General features: G+C 46.3%; 1 protein-coding gene across 1 annotated transcript in view; it reads right to left on the bottom strand.

Moving 5' to 3' along the window:
• Nucleotides 1-16,568, bottom strand: part of TRPC4 (transient receptor potential cation channel subfamily C member 4) — a 154,018-nt gene extending 137,450 nt beyond the window's left edge. Inside the window, exon 1 of the mRNA XM_049823324.1 lies at nucleotides 16,184-16,568. The gene's annotated coding sequence lies outside the window, so the exon portion shown is untranslated. The remainder of the gene's footprint in view (nucleotides 1-16,183) is intronic.
• Nucleotides 16,569-18,833: the final 2,265 nt, after the last annotated feature.

Genomic DNA, 18,833 nt, shown 5'->3' with positions numbered 1-18,833 from the left:
TTTCATTTCTATTTTCACCATTTTTTTTCCTTTAGTCAAATATGACTAAAGCTTATCTGCAGTGTTCTGTAACCCTGTCAAGATCTTCAGCAAAACTCAAACTGAGCTATTGCAGGCTGAGACTTTTTCCTTTTGAAAGAGTAATGCAAATGTGAGCTGTCCCAGGGGTTTGCATGGAGAAATGTTGTCAAACAGTGTGATCAATGTCAGTAAGAGCAAGATGCCGGCTACTGCTGGAATCAAGTGAGTATCCGAATTCCAGATCAAAACACTTCAAAACCAGAATAAGCATTGCGATGTAGTTGCAACACATCAAAATGAAAAGCACAAAGGGGTGTTTCATTCAGATTACATAGCAGGGACTTGAGTTACAGACTTCGTGGCACTTCTGAACCACAAGATTATCATCCCTAATGCTCTGCGACAGATATGCGTGATAGAATCATATCACATTTGTACTGTTTGTAATCGAAAATTGATTATAAGACAGGTTGGGGAAGGTAGACAATTAAACACTTCCAAGGATAATGGTTCCTCAAAGTTTGGAAATGGTTCAGCCATGAGCCTTCTGTGTGGCTTTTGCCTGCTCAGCCTATCCTCCACTTCAGCTGTTCATATACAATAACAAAGACAACACCCTGCAGTGTTAGAGAATTGACATCACTCCTTGGCATGTGTGAAGTTTTCAAACACGACTCTGGTGAAAATCAGAATCGCTCTAGCCCACAGCTGGGTTATGTTTCTGTCAATGCCAACTGAGTGGGAACTTGGCTATGAATGCATCTCAACAGTACTACAATATAAATTCTTAATTTTCCAGGTAGACGTGAGAGAAATGAGATTGAATGATGACTCCTTTCACTTCAACATGCAAACTAGAAAAACAAATTAACTGTTAACATTTTGTTAAAGGATCTCTGATTTATTTCCCTTGTATGTCTTGAAGAGAAACACATACACTGAAATTCTATACTTCAAGTCTGAAGAAAAAGAGGGATTGTAACTTTGTGATAAATGTAATTAGAGTGCAAAAGACAGAAAAGAATGGTGGATTCTGAATGGCTTAGTGGGTAGTCTCCCTGCTCTTATTTTCAGTATTAAATGACTCAGTAAACTCCTATTCTCTTAAATTCTACAGTTCCACAGCCTGACTGAGATACGTTTTTAACAAATGCAAAATGACAAGTTCAGCTGGGCAGAGAATCATTAGAGTGCAAAACCAGTGAAAGTTCAAGTGAATAATGAAAGTTCTTGTACAATTTGCATTAGATCCATATGCTACAGTGAGTAATAAGCAGAATTTTAACACACATACAGGAATTAAAAGGACTGATTACTAGTATTAGCAAGCGTTTCCACAGGATAATGATTCAGGTTTCACAGAGTTCTTTGATCTTAATTTCAAATAGAAGAATAGAAGTTATGCTCCCAGCATTGAAATAGACTTCCATAAACAAAATAGAAGATATTTTATAAATCTTCCTTTCTTCTGTAAGCCTAAATGAGTCATGACCAGTTATATTCCCACATGTCTCAGCTACCTCTGCCAAGTTTGCTTCAGGAAAAAGCAAGTATCTCTTCTTTTATAACAAGGGGCAAGACAAAGAATTTGGAGCCATGGTTCCCAAAAGATAAGATTAATTTTCTCTAATTAATATGCCCCCTTCCTGTCAAACAGAATTTGCTTCACGAACACTAACGGAAATGTATATGTGTCCTTAGTTTCAGAGTGGCACAAAGGACTGAACATGCATTTCTAGGCTCCTTATCTCAAAAAAGGAGCCAGTAGCACCAGAAAACATTCAGAGAAGGGCAGCAGAATGATTAAACTTACAGAAGAGCTTCCAGAAATGGAATGACTAAGTTACATTAGTTACTTACTAAGTAAGTTACAAATCTTCACTCTGTAAAAGAATGACAGATGGAAGGTATAATATAGGTCTGTGTAATTATGGGTGTGAAGAAGAGGACAGACATGGATTAATTATTCACCGGCTTTTCAGGTACAAGATCCAGGAGCGATCAAAAGAAGGCAGTAGGAGTCAGGTTCAAGAAAAACAAGAGCTGATGAGCCTTCAGCTCTTGATGCTCAAGAGCTGATGAATTCATTGCTGAAGGAATGTGAAGATGCTAGAAGTATATATGGGTTACACAGAAGACTGGCTGAGTTAATGAAACAAAAACCCACAGAAGATTACAAAACACAGAGAAACCATATCTGGCAAAGAAAGACCGTGCACTGAAAGTGGTTGGAGTCTGGGAGAGTACTACAACAAATGACAGCATATGCTTCCTCTGTTCCTGTACTCCTGTCTAGAAGCACCCTTTTTGCCACTGTCAAACGAAACTGCCTTTTAAGCTACTAGGCTTCAAAGAATTTTGATGGAGGCAGTAAGGCTGTGGCTGTATTAGAATTAGTTGAAAAACTTCCATTAACTTCAACACAGGTTATTTTCTTCATTTCAGTTATTATCTTCCAGGTTTTAATCCACCACAGTTTATGAGTTCACTGTTATTACTTCACACAAGTAATGAGATTTACATACCCTATACTTAGGAAATCAACACTTACTTATAGAGAAAGTAACACCACCATTTTTACAGCACTTTGAAAAACACAAATTGTCAAGATCAGTTGACAGCTGAAATGAGGGAATCTTTCACTTTCAGTGGGTTTTATTTGAAAAAAAAGAACTGTTTCCATTGCCCAGCTTCATCTATCTGTTCAAGTACAGTATATTCATTTTAAGACATCTGTTACAACTCCTCATTTGTTTGGAGTCTCTCCTACCTGGCTGCCAAGACTCAGTGTAGATCTTGGTCTGTGTTGCTTCTTATTCAGCAGCTAGAGAATAATTTGAGAATTAAATACAATTAAGAATTTTGTATCACCTAAATACATGATTCATTTGATTTTTTCAAAAGCTGCCAGCACTGCTACAGTTCAGCAATTATATCCATGATACTACATAGCTGACTTCTGCTGTCACTCAGACAATGTTATTTAAGGCTCCAGTGGTGTTACCTTATTTTGGGGCTTTTTGTGCTTCCCCAGGCAATTTTAAGCACATTCTCATGTGCCCTTTGATTTCTGCCATGTGAAATCTCCAAGATGGTATATGGTAAAATGTTCCACCTTCTACTGCCAACGCTCCAGTAAGCCAGTTTGTCCCACCACTCATAGTATCTTTCAATCTTGACTGCTGCTAAAATATCAAAGGCATTATGACTACTCAGTAACTGGAGTAGTATCACAGCTGAAGTCAGTGGCAAAGCAAACTTTGATTTAGCTGGGTAGGGGATCACTCACAGCACATGGAATAAATCTTCGCAGGGCTAGGGTTAAAGAAATGATGAATTAATTCATTAATCTAGGATTTCCATTTAAATGTGCCAGATACTATAGGTCAGAAAGCAATGAAGACATACACGTGTATAAGTACAACAGTACTGCTACGCTCCAAATGCAGTTCAATAGCTCTGGTTATTGTATACCCTAAAAACTACTATTTGTCAAATTACTACTACCCATTTCAGTAATCTACACTAGCAAATGACAGAGCAAGTGATTTTCTTAGCTTTTTGGCTCACTGTGATCTGGCTTTACTGTACCACTCAATCTTTCAACCTTCTACTTCAAGTCCTCTCTTCCCTCTTCAGCAAACCATGGTTTTATCTACTCTTAAAACCTCTTTGAAATCTCTTCAGTATTTGTCTATTCCCTGGTGTGCTTCCTCCTATTCTGTGTGTTTTATTTAAACAGTTTCTTAATCTTTTGGAATTGAACAGCTGTTAAACGTTCTTTTAAATTGGACTTATTACTACTGCTTTCTGTTCTCATCTCTAATCCATTTTACACCTGTAAGCCTGTAGCAAGTTCTTTTTCTTTAATTATTATTATTAAATAAAACTTGATACAGACATTTTGGAAATGTCGTCTTCTTGGTTTTAGCATTATAGGAAACTTGGGGGTGCCTGTACCTAGCTACTTTAGTTCAGTCATGTTTCTGACCTCTACTGAAACCCAGAAAGGCAGCAGAGAAAAACGGGAGAGATGAGGCTTGCATTTGTCACTCTTTTTGCAACGTCAGCCCTCTGATTAGGAACAGATTCATTGTCAGCACTCTAGAGATAGTAAGCTATGATTACGTAGGATCTCTCACTCAATAACTGCTTTTCTGAACCCATCAACAAGGACCATATTCAGGTGCATCTCACAGGGGGACTGAAACCGTCTGGCCAGGCTGACGTTTTCTAGATTGTCTTAGATGATATACACCGCTTACTCGAAAATCCCCTTTTTTCATTGTGCCTGTATCCTCCTCCTCTGTCCTCCTAACAGTTCTCACACTTGAGTGCAGGAGATCACAAAACACAATCAGCTTCCAGGCTTCTGCTGCTGCAGTGACTCCTTGTGAAATAACCAGCAGGATCCGGAAGGATCAACCACCTTTTCTCTTTATGTCATGCACACTGTGGTCTCTACGCTCAGAAGCAGGTTTCTGAGGGAGTTTTGAAGCAGCTTAGCACAAGAGTATCCTGCCTCCTTTCAGAAGCTTTCCCTGACAGCTGCCATGTGCAGTTCATTTAAGTATCAAACAGTTAAAAATGTTACTGTTAGCTACATGAATCTGATACTGGACTGCTCTGTTTTTAAATGGACGAGTTATTACTTCTACGTAGAAATCTACCAAAAAAATTCCTTCTGGATAACAAACAAAGTAAAAGACACTGGCTCAGTCCTAGTCAAGCTGTATTTGCTACTAGACTTAAGAAAAAAAATTCCTTAGTAGGAGCAGCGTCGCAGTTCGCGCAGTGTCAGGGCTGTCAGCTCCTAACGCCCAGAAGCTGCCGGCTGTTCAGCAGCCTCCACCTCCTGGGAGCCTCTGAACTCGTGAGGAAGGGAACTGCCTCCGGACAGCTACAAATTTTCCGTGCCCTGGTAGGCTGCCATTACAGTTAAATTCATCGCTCTTAGTTGCTTGGGGTGGCAAAGAAGCCATACTTGGCCAAGAACTGGACTCAAACACTTAGCATTTAAATCATATAGGCGAGTGCAGAGAGAGAGGCAAATATTCCCAGCCCACGAGATACAGATAACTCTGCGTGTACACACACGAGAGAGACACTTTAATGGGTTGTATTCCTGACCTCTGGATAGCGCTTCTCTTTCACTCCCCAGAGGAAAAATTAACCTTTAATGTGTCTCAGTCACATAGGGCACATAAGTATCTCCACATACGCAAGTATAAATATGTGTTCTTCTGTTATGTGTGTATATAAAGATCTGTGTGTTATATGTATATACACACAAAAATGTAAGTATCTATAAGCATATTTTGGCACAGAATACAAGTTAGGGATCCATACATCTGTAAATCTTTCAGATTATGGATGTGGACACTACCATTTCCTTCAAAATTGTCAAAATGTGAACAGAATTATTTACTTTTCCTATAAAACGTTGTAATGGAATGCCCAGGTTGGAAATTAGGTCCACTGCAGTGTTTTGAGCTATTACTTGGAAGAGTTATTGAGATGTTACAAGAAATTAAGCAAAGTTGAGGAAACTGAACAAAAATTTTGATGATTCCTGCATAACACAACACCTCGTTTCACAGTTGACGCAAGTAGACAAAACGTTGAAACAAAACCGTGTTACCTTATGTTCAATGAAATATATGTGATCTACTGGAAGTTTGAGTAACAGCTTGAACATATTGAATATGTAATAGCACACTAGAGTTCTGCTTACAACAGAGACTTCCAAGACTCCTTTTTTTTTTTTTTTTTTTTTTTTTGCTTTGATGTGCTATAATCTTAAAATGGCCATCAGGTTTCTGGCAATTCTATAAAAAAACTATTCAGAAAGATTCCTGAACGTTTTACACACTATTAAAAAAGAGGTTTGTTACATGTGTCATTGCCTACTTAATTTTCATTCTTAAAGCCAACTTCTCAGCAATGGAAAGATGCAGGGATTCTTATAATCAGATGCAGTGAGATTTTAGTTCTTGTCAACTACAGCAGCACACTTAAATCAAAGATTCACTGCTTTCTTACATGAAAAGGTTCAATATATGAGTCTGTAACTGCAACACAAAAAACTATCTAGATAGAGAATTAAGAAAATGATTGAGAGCCATCCCAACATTATACAGGGCAGAGGCAGATGCAGGTTGCAACCATGGCAATGACGGCAAATAGATTAATGGTTTAGGCCTACATATTTTCCTAAAATACTCAACAGCAGCAAGATTTTGGACTAGATTCTCCACAACTTGTGACTGCATTGACTGCATCGGAGTGGAGAAGTAGACACAATATATTTTTCATAAACTGCTAAATTATTGAGAAGAAACAAGAAGCTGCCAGAGCATTACAATTCTCTTGGAACCAAGGGGGCAAATTTTCAAAATTACATCTTGCATCTGAACCAATGCATGCATGATTGATGAGAAGGCACAATTGTTTCATCTTGTATTTTATAAAATTTCACATCAGGGTGCTAGAATTTCAAATTACTTTGACCATTACCATCATTTTAAATTCATTTGTGATCACCATATTTCTCTAAGCCCAAAGAGCACATACAGTTGCAATCTAAAACAAATAAGTACGCAAGTAAATCGAAAAGTAGGCAGTTTGTGGGATTTTAGGAAGCTTTAAGACATGGAAAAGCTGCTGAAAGTGTTTTTGAGTATGGCATCTTTGGCTATAAAATGGGCTTGTTAAATGGCAGCTACCTATATAATAAAAGTATGATGTAATAAAAGGAGTCTTCTCAGACAGCTATGATAAAGGAATGGGAAAAAAAATCAAATAATGGGTTGCATCTCTGTGAACCAAAGTAACACTTCCAAAGGAGAATGCAAACATACATAGTAGAAACATCTTTAATAGAATTCTAGCACATGTGAAATTGCTAAAGGGATGCTGGATTCTCTACAGGAATTTGTGCAGTATTGGTGTTTTTCTTTGTTATCGTATATAAAATGTTCACCTGAACTTTCAACTTATACTCCTTCAACCTCGATTCAGGCAAATATGTCATACTGAGGAGAGGACTGAAGTTGACGCTTAACAAGAAGCATCTTCTGAAGCACTGCTTTCAGTAGAAAACCAAGACTTCTTTGTGTTTGAATACTTCCTTGAATTAAGGTTAAATTACAAAACACAAAATTAATTTCTTCAAAATGAATTCCAACATGTGCTGACCATAAAGCTTTGCTATTATGAGTCGTTGAGCGTTTTAGGTAATTTTTATAGTAGGCTTTGTTCTTCAGCAAAGGGTTTAAGTAAAGAGTGTTAAAACAACAGTAAATAGGGAATTAGGCAAGAAAACACTAATGGAATAAGATGACTAAAGTGTCATTTTGCCCCAGTATACTTGTCTACCAAACTACTATGTCTCCAGAAGGAAATCAGTCCTTCAAAGATGTCTATTATCTAACTGTCAATGGGAATATCATACAGATATGAGCATCAGCTGACTCATTTGAATGTTCTAGTGTCTCTGAAGAGAGTCATGGTCTTCACTGTCCTTCATTTAAGTGACTGCTTTGAAATAAAAACACCTACTCTCTCATCCATTTCTGTTTTGAAACGCCGACTTACTTCTCTCCTCCTCAAAGTCCCCCTCATGCCCTTGCTGCCTTGCCCAAAGCCGGCAAAACCTTGGTTGTGAGAGAAGCCTGTTTCTATATCATCACTGAGGAGAAATACTAATCCGCAGCGATTCTTCCTGAAAATAAGGACCCTACTAGGTGGGCTTGGGTAGTGGCAAGATACACAGCGCTGAGCTCCTCGTTTGCTGGGTGCTGCCAGCAGTGCCCTGAAGACCTACGGGAGCTTTGAGGCGGAGCAGCTGACGAGCGCTGCCAACCCATCGCGTCGGACGGACCCGCCGACCTACGTGTGGGTACCGCTGCCCGAAACCTCTGCTCGGGGTTCGGCGGCTGGCTCTTCCCAGAGACTCTGCTGCTTCGTAACGCTGAAGCCAAACGAAATCCTCTTCAGTGCCAGCGAGTGCTCGCCCGCCACTGCTGCACTTCGCACGCTGAGCGAGCGAGTGGGAACTCCGACCTTCGTAAGAGACAAGGGTGAATGCGCAAGAGCACACCAGTGAGAAGACACTGGTAAAACAGGGTGGTGCTCCACTGAAGGCGCTCAGCAGGGAAATAGCCTGTTGGGAGAGTAATGTTCCTTTAACAAAAGAAAATGACAGAACGGACTGAAGGCCTACATCCAGATCCTAGCCTACGCGCTGGTTTTTGGTTGGGTTTGTTTTTTTTTAAATTATAAAGATCTAAAAAGCTACATCCTGTCTGCAGTTAACCCAAAGGAATTTTTCAGATGGAAGAAATCTCCCACCTGGCCTAAAGCCAGCAGAAGCAGTAGCAAAATGAGGGTGGTTTCTAGGAAGTGAGTGAAGAGGAAGCACGCTAGGGATGAGTAAGAAATCCTTCTTTTATCCTAACCCATCCCTACAAAATCCAGTGTTGTGCTGTCAGTTAGTTCAGTGAGTCAGTGCAGCTCTGAGGCTGGACTAGTGCCTGACCCCTGAAACGCAACCCGGCTCACTGAGCATCCCCTGCTTCCTCCCCTGTGGACAAAGTCACGCTCAAAAGAAGGGAGATTCAAACCCTTGCTCAGTGTGCTTGTTTTAAGTACTGTGGAAGAAGCAAATCTTCAATTAAAAAAAAAAAAAAAAAAAAGGCAGGAAGAAAAAAGCTATATGGAAGTTTAGTTCTATGCAAAGACACTACAGCAATAAATGTAATCATCTCAAATCAGGTCAGTATTTGGTGCAACTGCCCTCAGTGCATAAACAAATATGCTCAAAGTTAATATCACTAAGTTAAACAATCATGAGTAAAATATCTTTCTTTATGTAAGCAGGCAGACCAAAATATTATTTTGCATTTTCTCTGTACTAAGCCTTATGCCTTTTACAAGAAAATACAAGAGTAGTCACAGCCCAGGACTTAGCAGAAATACCTACCGATGCCATCAATTCGCAACATGTGATCTCTGTGCCATAGGTGCCACATTCCTAATTAGTTTAAAAGAATTAGTATAGCATAATCTTCATATTAGACTTAGGAAGCTTTACTAATCATTATGTGGCACAATGATGTACTTCAATTTAAAACATTTGAAAAATAAAGGCGAGGTTCATGTTCGCTAACCTATGAATCCAAAACACTGACATCCAAGGCTGGTTTGTCATCCCAACCTTTCTTTATTACAAATGGGAAGAAATGGACCCCCTGCACAGGACAATTAATTTCCTTCAAGACAGGTCACATGAATCACGCTACGAAGTTACTAGGTTCCTTCTAAAAGCTATAAAGACTAGCTTTGTCTCTCAAGTCTGACGTTAGGGTGTCTAGATGAATTCAAAGACAAGCAGTTACTGCCTTTAAATGACAGTTTTGTAGCTAAGAGGCAGATTAGACAACTGTTCTGTAGGCAACTTGGTTTTGCTATTATTCATGGCCAAAATTCCTTCTGTAGGGTATCTGCCAGATAGTTAAAGCCATCATAGGGAAAGCGTATGTTTCTGAAACTGACGGCACTGCAGGTACAAACATATTACAGAACACAACAAATCTGAAAAACAAACACCATGCCAGCATAAACAAGTTCAAGGGATTGACTGCAGCTCTAATCACTCTAAGTGATTACCATCAAAAATGAAAGGCAAACATCTCTCCCAATCTAACCCAAAATGTTGTCAGTATAAGCAAAACACAAATGGGATCTTTTAGTTATTTTCCAGTGGAAGATAGGCAGGATGTATGTAGCAGTCAGTGCCGAAGCGTAGCAGCAGGATTTGTTTTGAAGTGTTTTGATAATAACGAACATTTCCACATGAACAGAGATTAAAACACCTATGTCATCACTGAAAGATAATTTCTGTTGTAATTATGTATTCAGAAGAGTAAGGCACGTCGTGGAGATGGCAATGTCGAGAGCGTTTGAAGAGAATCTGTGCTTGCCTTCCCCTGCTCCGCAGATACAGCACGTCCTCTCCAGAAGAGAGGCATCGCGGGAGGCGGGACATGAGCGCCCAGAACGGTGTGTTCTTCTTTTAATGGGGTCCGGTTGACACTCCTGTTTCCCTTGGCACAGCCACAAGCTGTATTTCAGCTACCCAATCCGATCACAAACTCCTAAAAATTCTGAGAACAGACGAGAGGATATTTGAATTATGTTGTAGTCATCTGGTTACTGTTATGATGTCTGCATCAATACCACGAAGGGCAACAGGACCTTGAGACACCTTGGAAGAAAACAGACGTCTATTTTCTGTCCCCTCGGAGTATGTTTGTTTATTTGTTGATACCACGAGGGTGAGATTCATCTTGCCTTACTTTAGCTGCGTGAAATCCAACAACAATCAGCAACAATAAATACCTGATTCCTCCCACTCCCTGTCAGGTGTATGAACTAGACGGATTAGTTTGTGCACTGAAGGTTTCTGCCCCTCCAGTAACTACACAAGGAACATAGGTGGTTGGTTTACAACTGGCAATCTAATTTGTGGTGGCTAGGTGAAAAAAAAATCTGACCTTTGGTGCAAAAATCCCTTTTTAGAGCTTTTCAAGATTTGTCAGCAAAAATGTTTTTGACATAAATTACTATACACAGATGTACTGGGGGTAGTCTTGAATCAGACACGATATGACCCTGTATCTTCTGCTACAATCCTACTGTTCTTTCTTCTGCTCAAAAGATAAAATGGCCTGTTCTACTTTTCATAATGGAAATTATAGCAGCAAATCAATGCATGAAATAAAGTATTTATTAGCAAAGACAAACTGAATTTAAAGCATATCAAATTTTAGAAGAAAAATAAATAAATACAGAAGACAATGGAATTTTCATTGGGAGTAAATTTGGTGCTCTCTCTTCTTAGTCCAGTGCTCTCAGGTCTGACACCGAACCGCTAATCTGCTAACGACATCTGTATGCTAGGGAATATTACAGATTTCATCTTCAAAATAGAATCCGTTAGTACTCTTCCCCTGATTCACGGCAACACAGAAGGAACACAGGCAAAGCGTGCCTGTTAATCTAATGAACGCAGGACTGCACTGATTCTCCTAGGACTGCTAACCTCCTCTGATGTGAGCGGGTACTTTGATTAAATGATGGTTAAAGGGAGAAATTTGAATCCTCAGCCGATCCCACATGGAGTCTACTGCAGGAAGGTCCTTACCGGCAGAAAGCTCAGACCTCCGTCATAAGGAGCAGCACAGCTCTCGGGCCAGGCCAACTTCTCACCATCCATTTTGGGCCGGATACAGAGTTGTATTAATGCTCCTCTCCTACTCTACGACCTGGGTTAATAATCATCCCCACTACTTGGCCTTCACCGAGAAAATTGTTGGCTCTTTGCAGCCGCTGCCTCTCTCTGACAGACATGAGAACCAGACACCTGAGTTGAAAAGTGACAAATATTTCCGGTAGTTATTGAAAGTTTGCATAGAACTCTGTGTTTTGAAGAATCTTGTGTAAGGAAAATGGATTGCAGAGGTGGCAGCTGGCAAACTCCCAGAAGTGTACGTCCAACAGGCGGTTGCGAGTTCACGCTATTTGCAGGTTGTTTCAAAGTTAGTACAGTAGCCTGGAGCGCGTGCATGTGTATGCATGTTTTGGTTTGTTTGGGTTTTTTTAAACATGCACTTTAGCCTGATTATAGCAACCATTTGTCCTGGATCTGCTGACCTCTGTGCTTATTTAACCTTTATGCTGTGCTACCACAGCCTGCTCTGCACAGCTGGGATTCAGCTAACCTAGCTTAAGAAGGAAGGTTTCTGTCCTGGGTTTAGCAGAGACAGGCACAGAGGATGGTCCAATCTTTGCTTCCACCCTTCTCTTTCCAGCAGAGACACGCTACAGGTTCACCTCAACAGCCGAGAAAACAGGTACCTCATGTCAGTTCGGGGTACCTGATGTAGCCACCACAGGCTCGCCTGTGGGCTACAAGACCTACGGGAGGCTGTTGTCCTCCCAGAGCGGCAGCTGCAAGCCAGCTGAACTGTGCTTCACGTGACTAGCCGGCACGAGGACATAAGGACCCTACTAATCTGTTTTTCCAGTCTGGTCTTAGGTGTGAATGCAGGTGGCATAAGCTTTACTATTCTCTGCGCCAAGGAAGGACATATTTTTGCCCCTTAAAACTGGTATTGGAAGGAATCACTTTAAAAAAAAAAATTTTAAAAACCCCCTTGTGTGTCATGGAAAAGCAGCACATGCCGAGCAAGGACTGGAAGAGCTTAGGGGCACCACCACAGGGCTTGGCTGCTCGCCCACCGTCCGTGCACCGGCATGGGACGGGGGCCTTTGCCCCCTGGGGAAAGGCTGCTCGCTCCTCAGAAGTGCTCGATGATAGGCGGAAAGTATCTCCAGAATAATCCCGTAACGTCTGTCACAGGAAAGCCCAGTGAAAAATCCTTCTTGATCTACTGCTCCCCTCTCTAGCCACTGCATAATATACCTGATAATATTATTATCATAACATTCAGGTGGTTCATCTGACATGCACAGGTACGTGAGAAGCTCTTCAGATGAGTGTACTGAGCACAGGCTGGGTGTCCAAGAAATGGCAGAAGCTGCCATAGACTTCAGAGGTTAGGTTTCAGCGGTTCATACTCTCAGATGTATGTAAAATTCACTCAGATCTAAGGAAGTTTTCCTGTCCCACTTCAGCCCACATTTGCTGAAAAATAGCTTACCTGTAAAAAAAAAAGGTAGTTTTTACCCAAGGTTTGTTTCAGTTTTTGTCTCACACCAGTTGCTATCTAAATTAGCAGTAAGTGGTTGTAAAAGAGTGGAAGAAGTACTGTGAGATTTTAAACCAAAACAGTCTGAAGGGAGAAAAAAAACCAAGCCACAACTCTAAGAAAAACCTGCTATAATAAAGAATTTTAATTTATTTGTTGCTTTTGTCTGTGGCACACTAAAAGCCTTTAATTTCTTTGAAAACTTCACTGTGCAAAGCATTTACATCTTATTTCCAGATGCTCCTCTTTCAACAGTTTCAAATTCTATTTGACTGAAAGCTAATGGACCTATGAAGGATTTCTGCATACCTGTTACAAAAAAAAAGATTTCATTTGCTCAGCCTTCCTCTGTGTTCACTATATAAAACTATAATAATGAATAAGTATTTAGAGAGGTGAATTTGTTTTGCAGCAACAAATCACAGTGGACATGAGGATCTTGGCACAGTTGTTACTGGTGTTATACTAACGCTATGCTACACCACTTAAAGTAGTGTCAGTGTGGTAAAGTAAGGGCAAGTCTGGTTCATCTTCCTCAACGGATTCAGGGACAGTTTCTCAAATATTGTTTGTCACAAAACACAGTGATGGAAGATTGACTTATACACAAAGTTTTATCTTCAACCTGCTTTCAGTAATTTATAATATTATATTTGATAAAGTAACCAGAATATAACCCGATGCAACTTGAATCTGAACAGAAAAGGTAATGGTAAATCTGACACTCATAAAGCCATTAAGCATCTGAATAGAACAATGCTTCCTCTATTCTTGTCTGCTTTTTCTTGAAACAGGTTATAACAGAGTCTTTTCTTCCTGCTTCTACGTTGCCTTTCAGTAAGACAAGCCATGCTGACTTAGTCATCATTTTCAAAAGGAATTCAGTCCCTTTAGCGCTGATTAGCAGAATCACCAGAGGCAGGCAGAGATGCTACACAGCCTTTTCCCTGTTGATTTTGCCACCTCACTCCAATGAATCATGTCCCAGAAAGAGCTGACAGATTAAACAGCGTACTGGCATGGAGACAGGTCTCAGGTGTTTGGAGAAGCAGTCATGCTCATTTTTACTTGTCATTTAAGCGAGGCAATATACACATACGCACAAAGGTGAAAGCTAAACCTTTAACAGTTTTCTCTACATGTGTCCTTCAACATACACTCGGTAGGCTCTCCACACTGGAGTAATGCAAATCCACTTTCACCAAGAGCGGGCCACACTGCTCAGGACCCAATATTTTCAGCAGACATACTCAGATAAGCAAAATCATACCAGATCTGTAGTGACCTCAGCTGACTTAAATTTCAACTAGCAGTATTTGGCTCTAAATAAGATGAGATAAGAAGAAATGGAATTTCTTTCTGGAGCTATTTTAAGGGCAGCGACTACTATGTATAGAGTCAGAATAAGTGGCTGAAGTTGAATTTAAAAGACAGACATATTTTTGTTTTGCTGTTTCCAAATATAGTCTCATCTGTTCCAAAGTCTGAACAACAGAAGAAAAAGAAGAAAAACTATAGCAAAGAACCCCATCCTTCTGCGAGCGAACCCAAGGTTTTTCAGTATAGAAAGCAACACCAAAGGAAAACCAAACTGTGCCACGAGAGCTTCAGCTGTTCTGATATTACAGGACAAAGCCTATTTCTGAGTCTTGCCTGAAAAGGGGGTGTAAACTCAGATCTTCTCTAAGTCCAGAATTTCTGCTATTCTAAGACAGTTCTAAAGCAGTCTCACTGGTGCCTGGCTTGTCTGACTGCACATAGAACTCTTGCTTATGTGAACTGAGGTTAAATTATGGAAAAATCTGTATGTTTGCATAGGTAACCCTGCTTAGCTGTCCAGGTCTGGGCTTTGGAGAAAGTAATGTAAACACTGAAACGTGCTATGCCACTGCAGTACAATTAAATTTGAAATTTGAAGTAGATTGGATTCAAAGGTGCTGCAATGTTGGCACTGAGTTTAGTGTGCAGGACTTAAACTATTTCCCATTCTGTCTATACTGTATTCTGTAGGAAACCTCTATGTGCAGGGACTCTTACTAAAAGAAGTATTTCTTTCTCAGAGGAAACCAAGGTGCGGTGTCTGGTTTACCATTTTTCATTCGTTTTTTTGAGAAGCACCCTTCTCCGGAAGAAAAGGCACAGACTGGAAAACGCTTACTTCCACCTAAACGGCGTTTTAGCCTTGGAAGAGCCATCTCACTTCCAAGGAACACTTAGAGAAATAGAAGTTTTGGTTGCCATGCTAACAGGGAATCACTCAACTGAGTCCAGTGAAACAAAACCGCACAAATGACGTTTTCTTGGAAAAACAGGGAAATATTCGATTACGAGGCCGCGGGTTTTGCCAGCTGCAGCCAACCGCGCGCTCCTGCCCCTCTGCAGGCCGGGATGTTCTGCCGGCCTCGAAGCCTCCAGAGCTCAGCCGCTCCCTTCCAACAGCACCACGGCTTCTGTCCCACCGCCGCAAGACCCCGCACCTCGCCGGGGCGAACCCAAGGCAGGGATCAACCCCACCGGCCGCCTCGTGCGCCCTGCGAGCCCCCCCCCGGCTCGTTCCACCCTGCGAGCCCCCCAACCCCCGATATACCTGCGGGTCGCCGTCCTGCAGGTGTCCGTCCCCCCCCCCCCGGAGCCTTCCCGGGAGGGACCCTGCCGACTGCACCGGCGGGGAGCCCCGGCCCCTCGGCGCCGGGGGCGACGACAGCGGGGACGCCCAGGGGACGGGGCGGGGGATGGGGACGGGGACGCCCAGGGTACGGGGAGGGGGGGGGATGGGGACGCCCAGGGTACGGGGAGGGGGGGGGGATGGGGACGCCCAGGGTACGGGGAGGGGGGGGGGATGGGGACGCCCAGGGTACGGGGAGGGGGGGGGGATTGGGAAGCAGCGGCGGGGCCGGGGGGGGGGGGAGCGGAGAGCAGGCAGCCCCCGTGCGAGAGATGCCAAGTGCCGGTACGGCCCCGCCGGCGGCCCCCCCAGCCCCGCCGGGGCCGCAGCGGGGGCCGGCGGGGCCCCCAGCCCAGCGGCGGCCGCCCCCCGTCTCGCCCGCAGCGGCCGGCAGATGCGGAGCTTCCTCCCCCGCGGCGGTGCCGCCCCCGGCCCCGCCGCTCTCCTGCAGGTGTCACACCTCGCCCGGCCGCCGAGGGATGCCGCCCCCCCCGGCTGCCAGGAAAAAAAAAAGCCAACAAAACCACGTTTATTACGCGCAAGAGAAGGAACGGGACCTTAGCGCTCCTCCGGGCTGTGACCGGGGAGGTGCGCGCTGTCGCTGGACGCTTGTGTCGGCGCAAAAGTTGCCTCGGACCGTCCTGGGGAGTTTCTTTTTGGTAGAGGGACAGGCAGGCAGTCAAAGACCCAGACAGAGAACGCATCAAAGTTGGCGAGAACTTACTTGGTTCAGGTGCGCGCGCTGACAGCCGGCATCTTCCTTCAGCAGCTTTAGCGGGTCACATTTTCTCTCGAAGCAACCCCTTTTGTAAAGTAAATCCCTGTAAGAGGTGTTTATTGCACCGGCTCTCGTCCACCTCAGCCGCTTTCCCCCATTTTTTACTTTATTCTCGCCATGCTTGCCACACGTGCCGCCGCTCTCGGATGCCCACCCGCGAGTTAGCGGGTGCCCACCACCACCTCCAGCCGGGGGGACCGCGCCTGCCGCCGGGCTCCGGTGCAACAGCTGAGGGGCAGGTTCTTCCCGGGCTGCTCAGTGCGGCATCTCCCGATTCCCACGGGGAGCCTCATGCCGGCTGTAAAAAGTCACGGCTCCTTCCGATGCGACGGCTCCCTCCGGAGCGCAGGCTGCGCAGCGCGGGGAGGGAGGGAAGAAGAAGACAGACCGACCGACCGACCCCAGAGCAGGGGCAGCCAGAGCGCGGAGGGGCGAACGCCGGCCTCTCCCGTCCTCGCCGCCCGCTCCCTCCCCGGCGGCCGCCCCGCTCCGCTCCGCTCCGCTCGCCCGGCGGCCCCCTGCGCGCCGCCGCCCGCCCGCCTGCCTGCGCCCCCCTGCGGCCGCGCCGCGCACTGCGCCTCCGCGGTGCCGGGCTGGCCCCTTGGCCGGGGAGGGGGGAGGGGGTGTCTCCGTGCGGGGTTCACCCGGCGTCTGCCGGGGTGAGGGGGGCAGGAGGGAGCGAGGAGACGCCCCCCTGCGGCCGGAGTCGGGGTGCGGGGTGCGGTGCCCGGTGCGGCTGCCGGGCAGGTCCGCCGGCGAGCCAGCGGTGCGCTCCGGAGAAAGTTTTGCTATTGCATCTCTCCGCGGCTGGGAAGGGCCGAAACCGCTCCGGGCAATGGCAGCGGGGGGTGGGGGGCGGGTGTCCGCCGGTCCACCTCCGCGGGGGCCCCGCGGGGTGCCCTTCGAGCCCGGAGCCGAGGTTTGGGGTCCGCAGCTTTGGCGCTGCTCCTCCCCGGGGCGCTGCGAACGCTCTGACCGGGCCGCCGAGCCCGGGGCTGGGGCTGCGCGCCCCCTGCGCGCCCCGACCGGCGGGCTCGGTCCCTGCCCTTCTGCTGCCCCAGCCGCGGCTCGGTCGGGCCGGCCTGGACGTTAGCGGGAGGCCGTGCGGGGCCGAGCCGCGGCCGGGATTCGTGGCAGAGGAGCGGGAGGAATGAAGCTAGACACCATTTCCTCCCTTGACTTTTCCTTGCCCTAAGAAATTAGGACAGAACGTAAATGCAGGAGCTTAGAAACGGTAAGGAAAAGGCGCAAGCTGCGGAGACCGAGATAGCCAGGTCTTTTCCTTTCCTTTTTTTCTTTTTTTCTTTTTTTTTTTTGAGACCTGTTGGGACTCGTGCTGGCGTTTCTGGACACGGTGCAGGCACGGAGCTTGGGGCTGGGGGCACCTGCCAGCGTATGCGGAGCCCTCCGTGCTGCCCCCCCCCCCCCCCTCCGTGCTGCCCCCGGCCCGGGCGAGCATCCCCCGCGGCCCCATCCCTGCCTGCGGCACCCCTCCCCGAGAGGCCGACTCCCGCTGGGTGAACAGCTTCCACCCTCGGGTCCCGGGGGAAGAGCCGCCGGCCGCGGCCGAGCCCCGGCGGAGGGCGCAGGCAGCCCCTCGCCGCGGACCCCGGAGCCCCGGGGCGGCCGAAACGCCCCGGGGGCGAGAGCGTCCGCCGGGCTGAGCCGCTCCCGCCTGCCGGGAAAAAAGAGACCGCAGCGCGGCCCGAGCCGCGGAGCGCCCGGCCGCGCCCCGAGGGCAGACGCGGGGGAGCCGCCCCCGGTGGCGGCCGACGGGGCCGGCACCGGACCTGGCCGGGCAGCGGCGCCGAGGGAAGCGGCTGGGCCGCGGCTGGGCCGGGAGCCGAGCGGGGAAGGCGCCGGGCGGCTTCTGCTCGGGGACTCGGGCGGCTGCGGCTCCGCGGCTCCGCGTCAGGCTGCCGCGGGAAGGGCTGGCACACGGACTGCAGGCGGGCCCCCGAGAGCCGCTGTCGAGGTTCCGGCAGAAACGTGGTGCCTCGGGGGAGCTGCTCGGAACCGGGCCGGTGGCGCCGGGTCTCCGCGGGGCCCTTCTCATCGAACCGGCGAGGTCGGCTCGCGTCGATTCAGAGACAGATCAAACGCCAAAAGCCGCCGTTTCGGGAAGCCGAGCCAGCCGTTCTAGAACACCCGCACACGAGTGCCGGCACGTGTGCGCGTACGCACGCGTAGAGCCTTACACGCAGAGCCCCACCGAGGCAAGGCGAGAGGGTTGGGTGAGCGGAGGCGGCCGGGTGCAAAGACGCCCCGAGAGCCTGCAAGGACGTATGGCGAAGGCCATGCCGTCAGATTGCGTTGGAGTTGTTCGCGTGAGCTCGTCCACCCGTCACCGGCGCGTTTGTACCCCTCGTGGGTGCTGTCAGCTCTACCGAGATGGCACCGCGTCACTACAGGTTGGAAGCGGAGGCGAGGCTGACTTTCAGAGGTATTTGACGTTCGCTTCCCAGAGCGGAGAGTGGTCTTTCCCCCATACGCGTCCTTAGTGGGTCTGGAGGAGCCAAGTTCCGAGTGTAGCCGTTAACTGTTTAACAAGCAAATACCTCTAGGATTAGTATTTCCTTTGTCTTTTTATGTGTAT

Source organism: Accipiter gentilis, chromosome 19 (genome assembly GCF_929443795.1).
Source record: "Accipiter gentilis chromosome 19, bAccGen1.1, whole genome shotgun sequence".
Classification (NCBI taxonomy): Eukaryota; Metazoa; Chordata; class Aves; order Accipitriformes; family Accipitridae; genus Astur; species Astur gentilis.
Note: the sequence above shows the minus strand (reverse complement) of the source record. Positions and strands in the feature narration are given on the sequence as shown.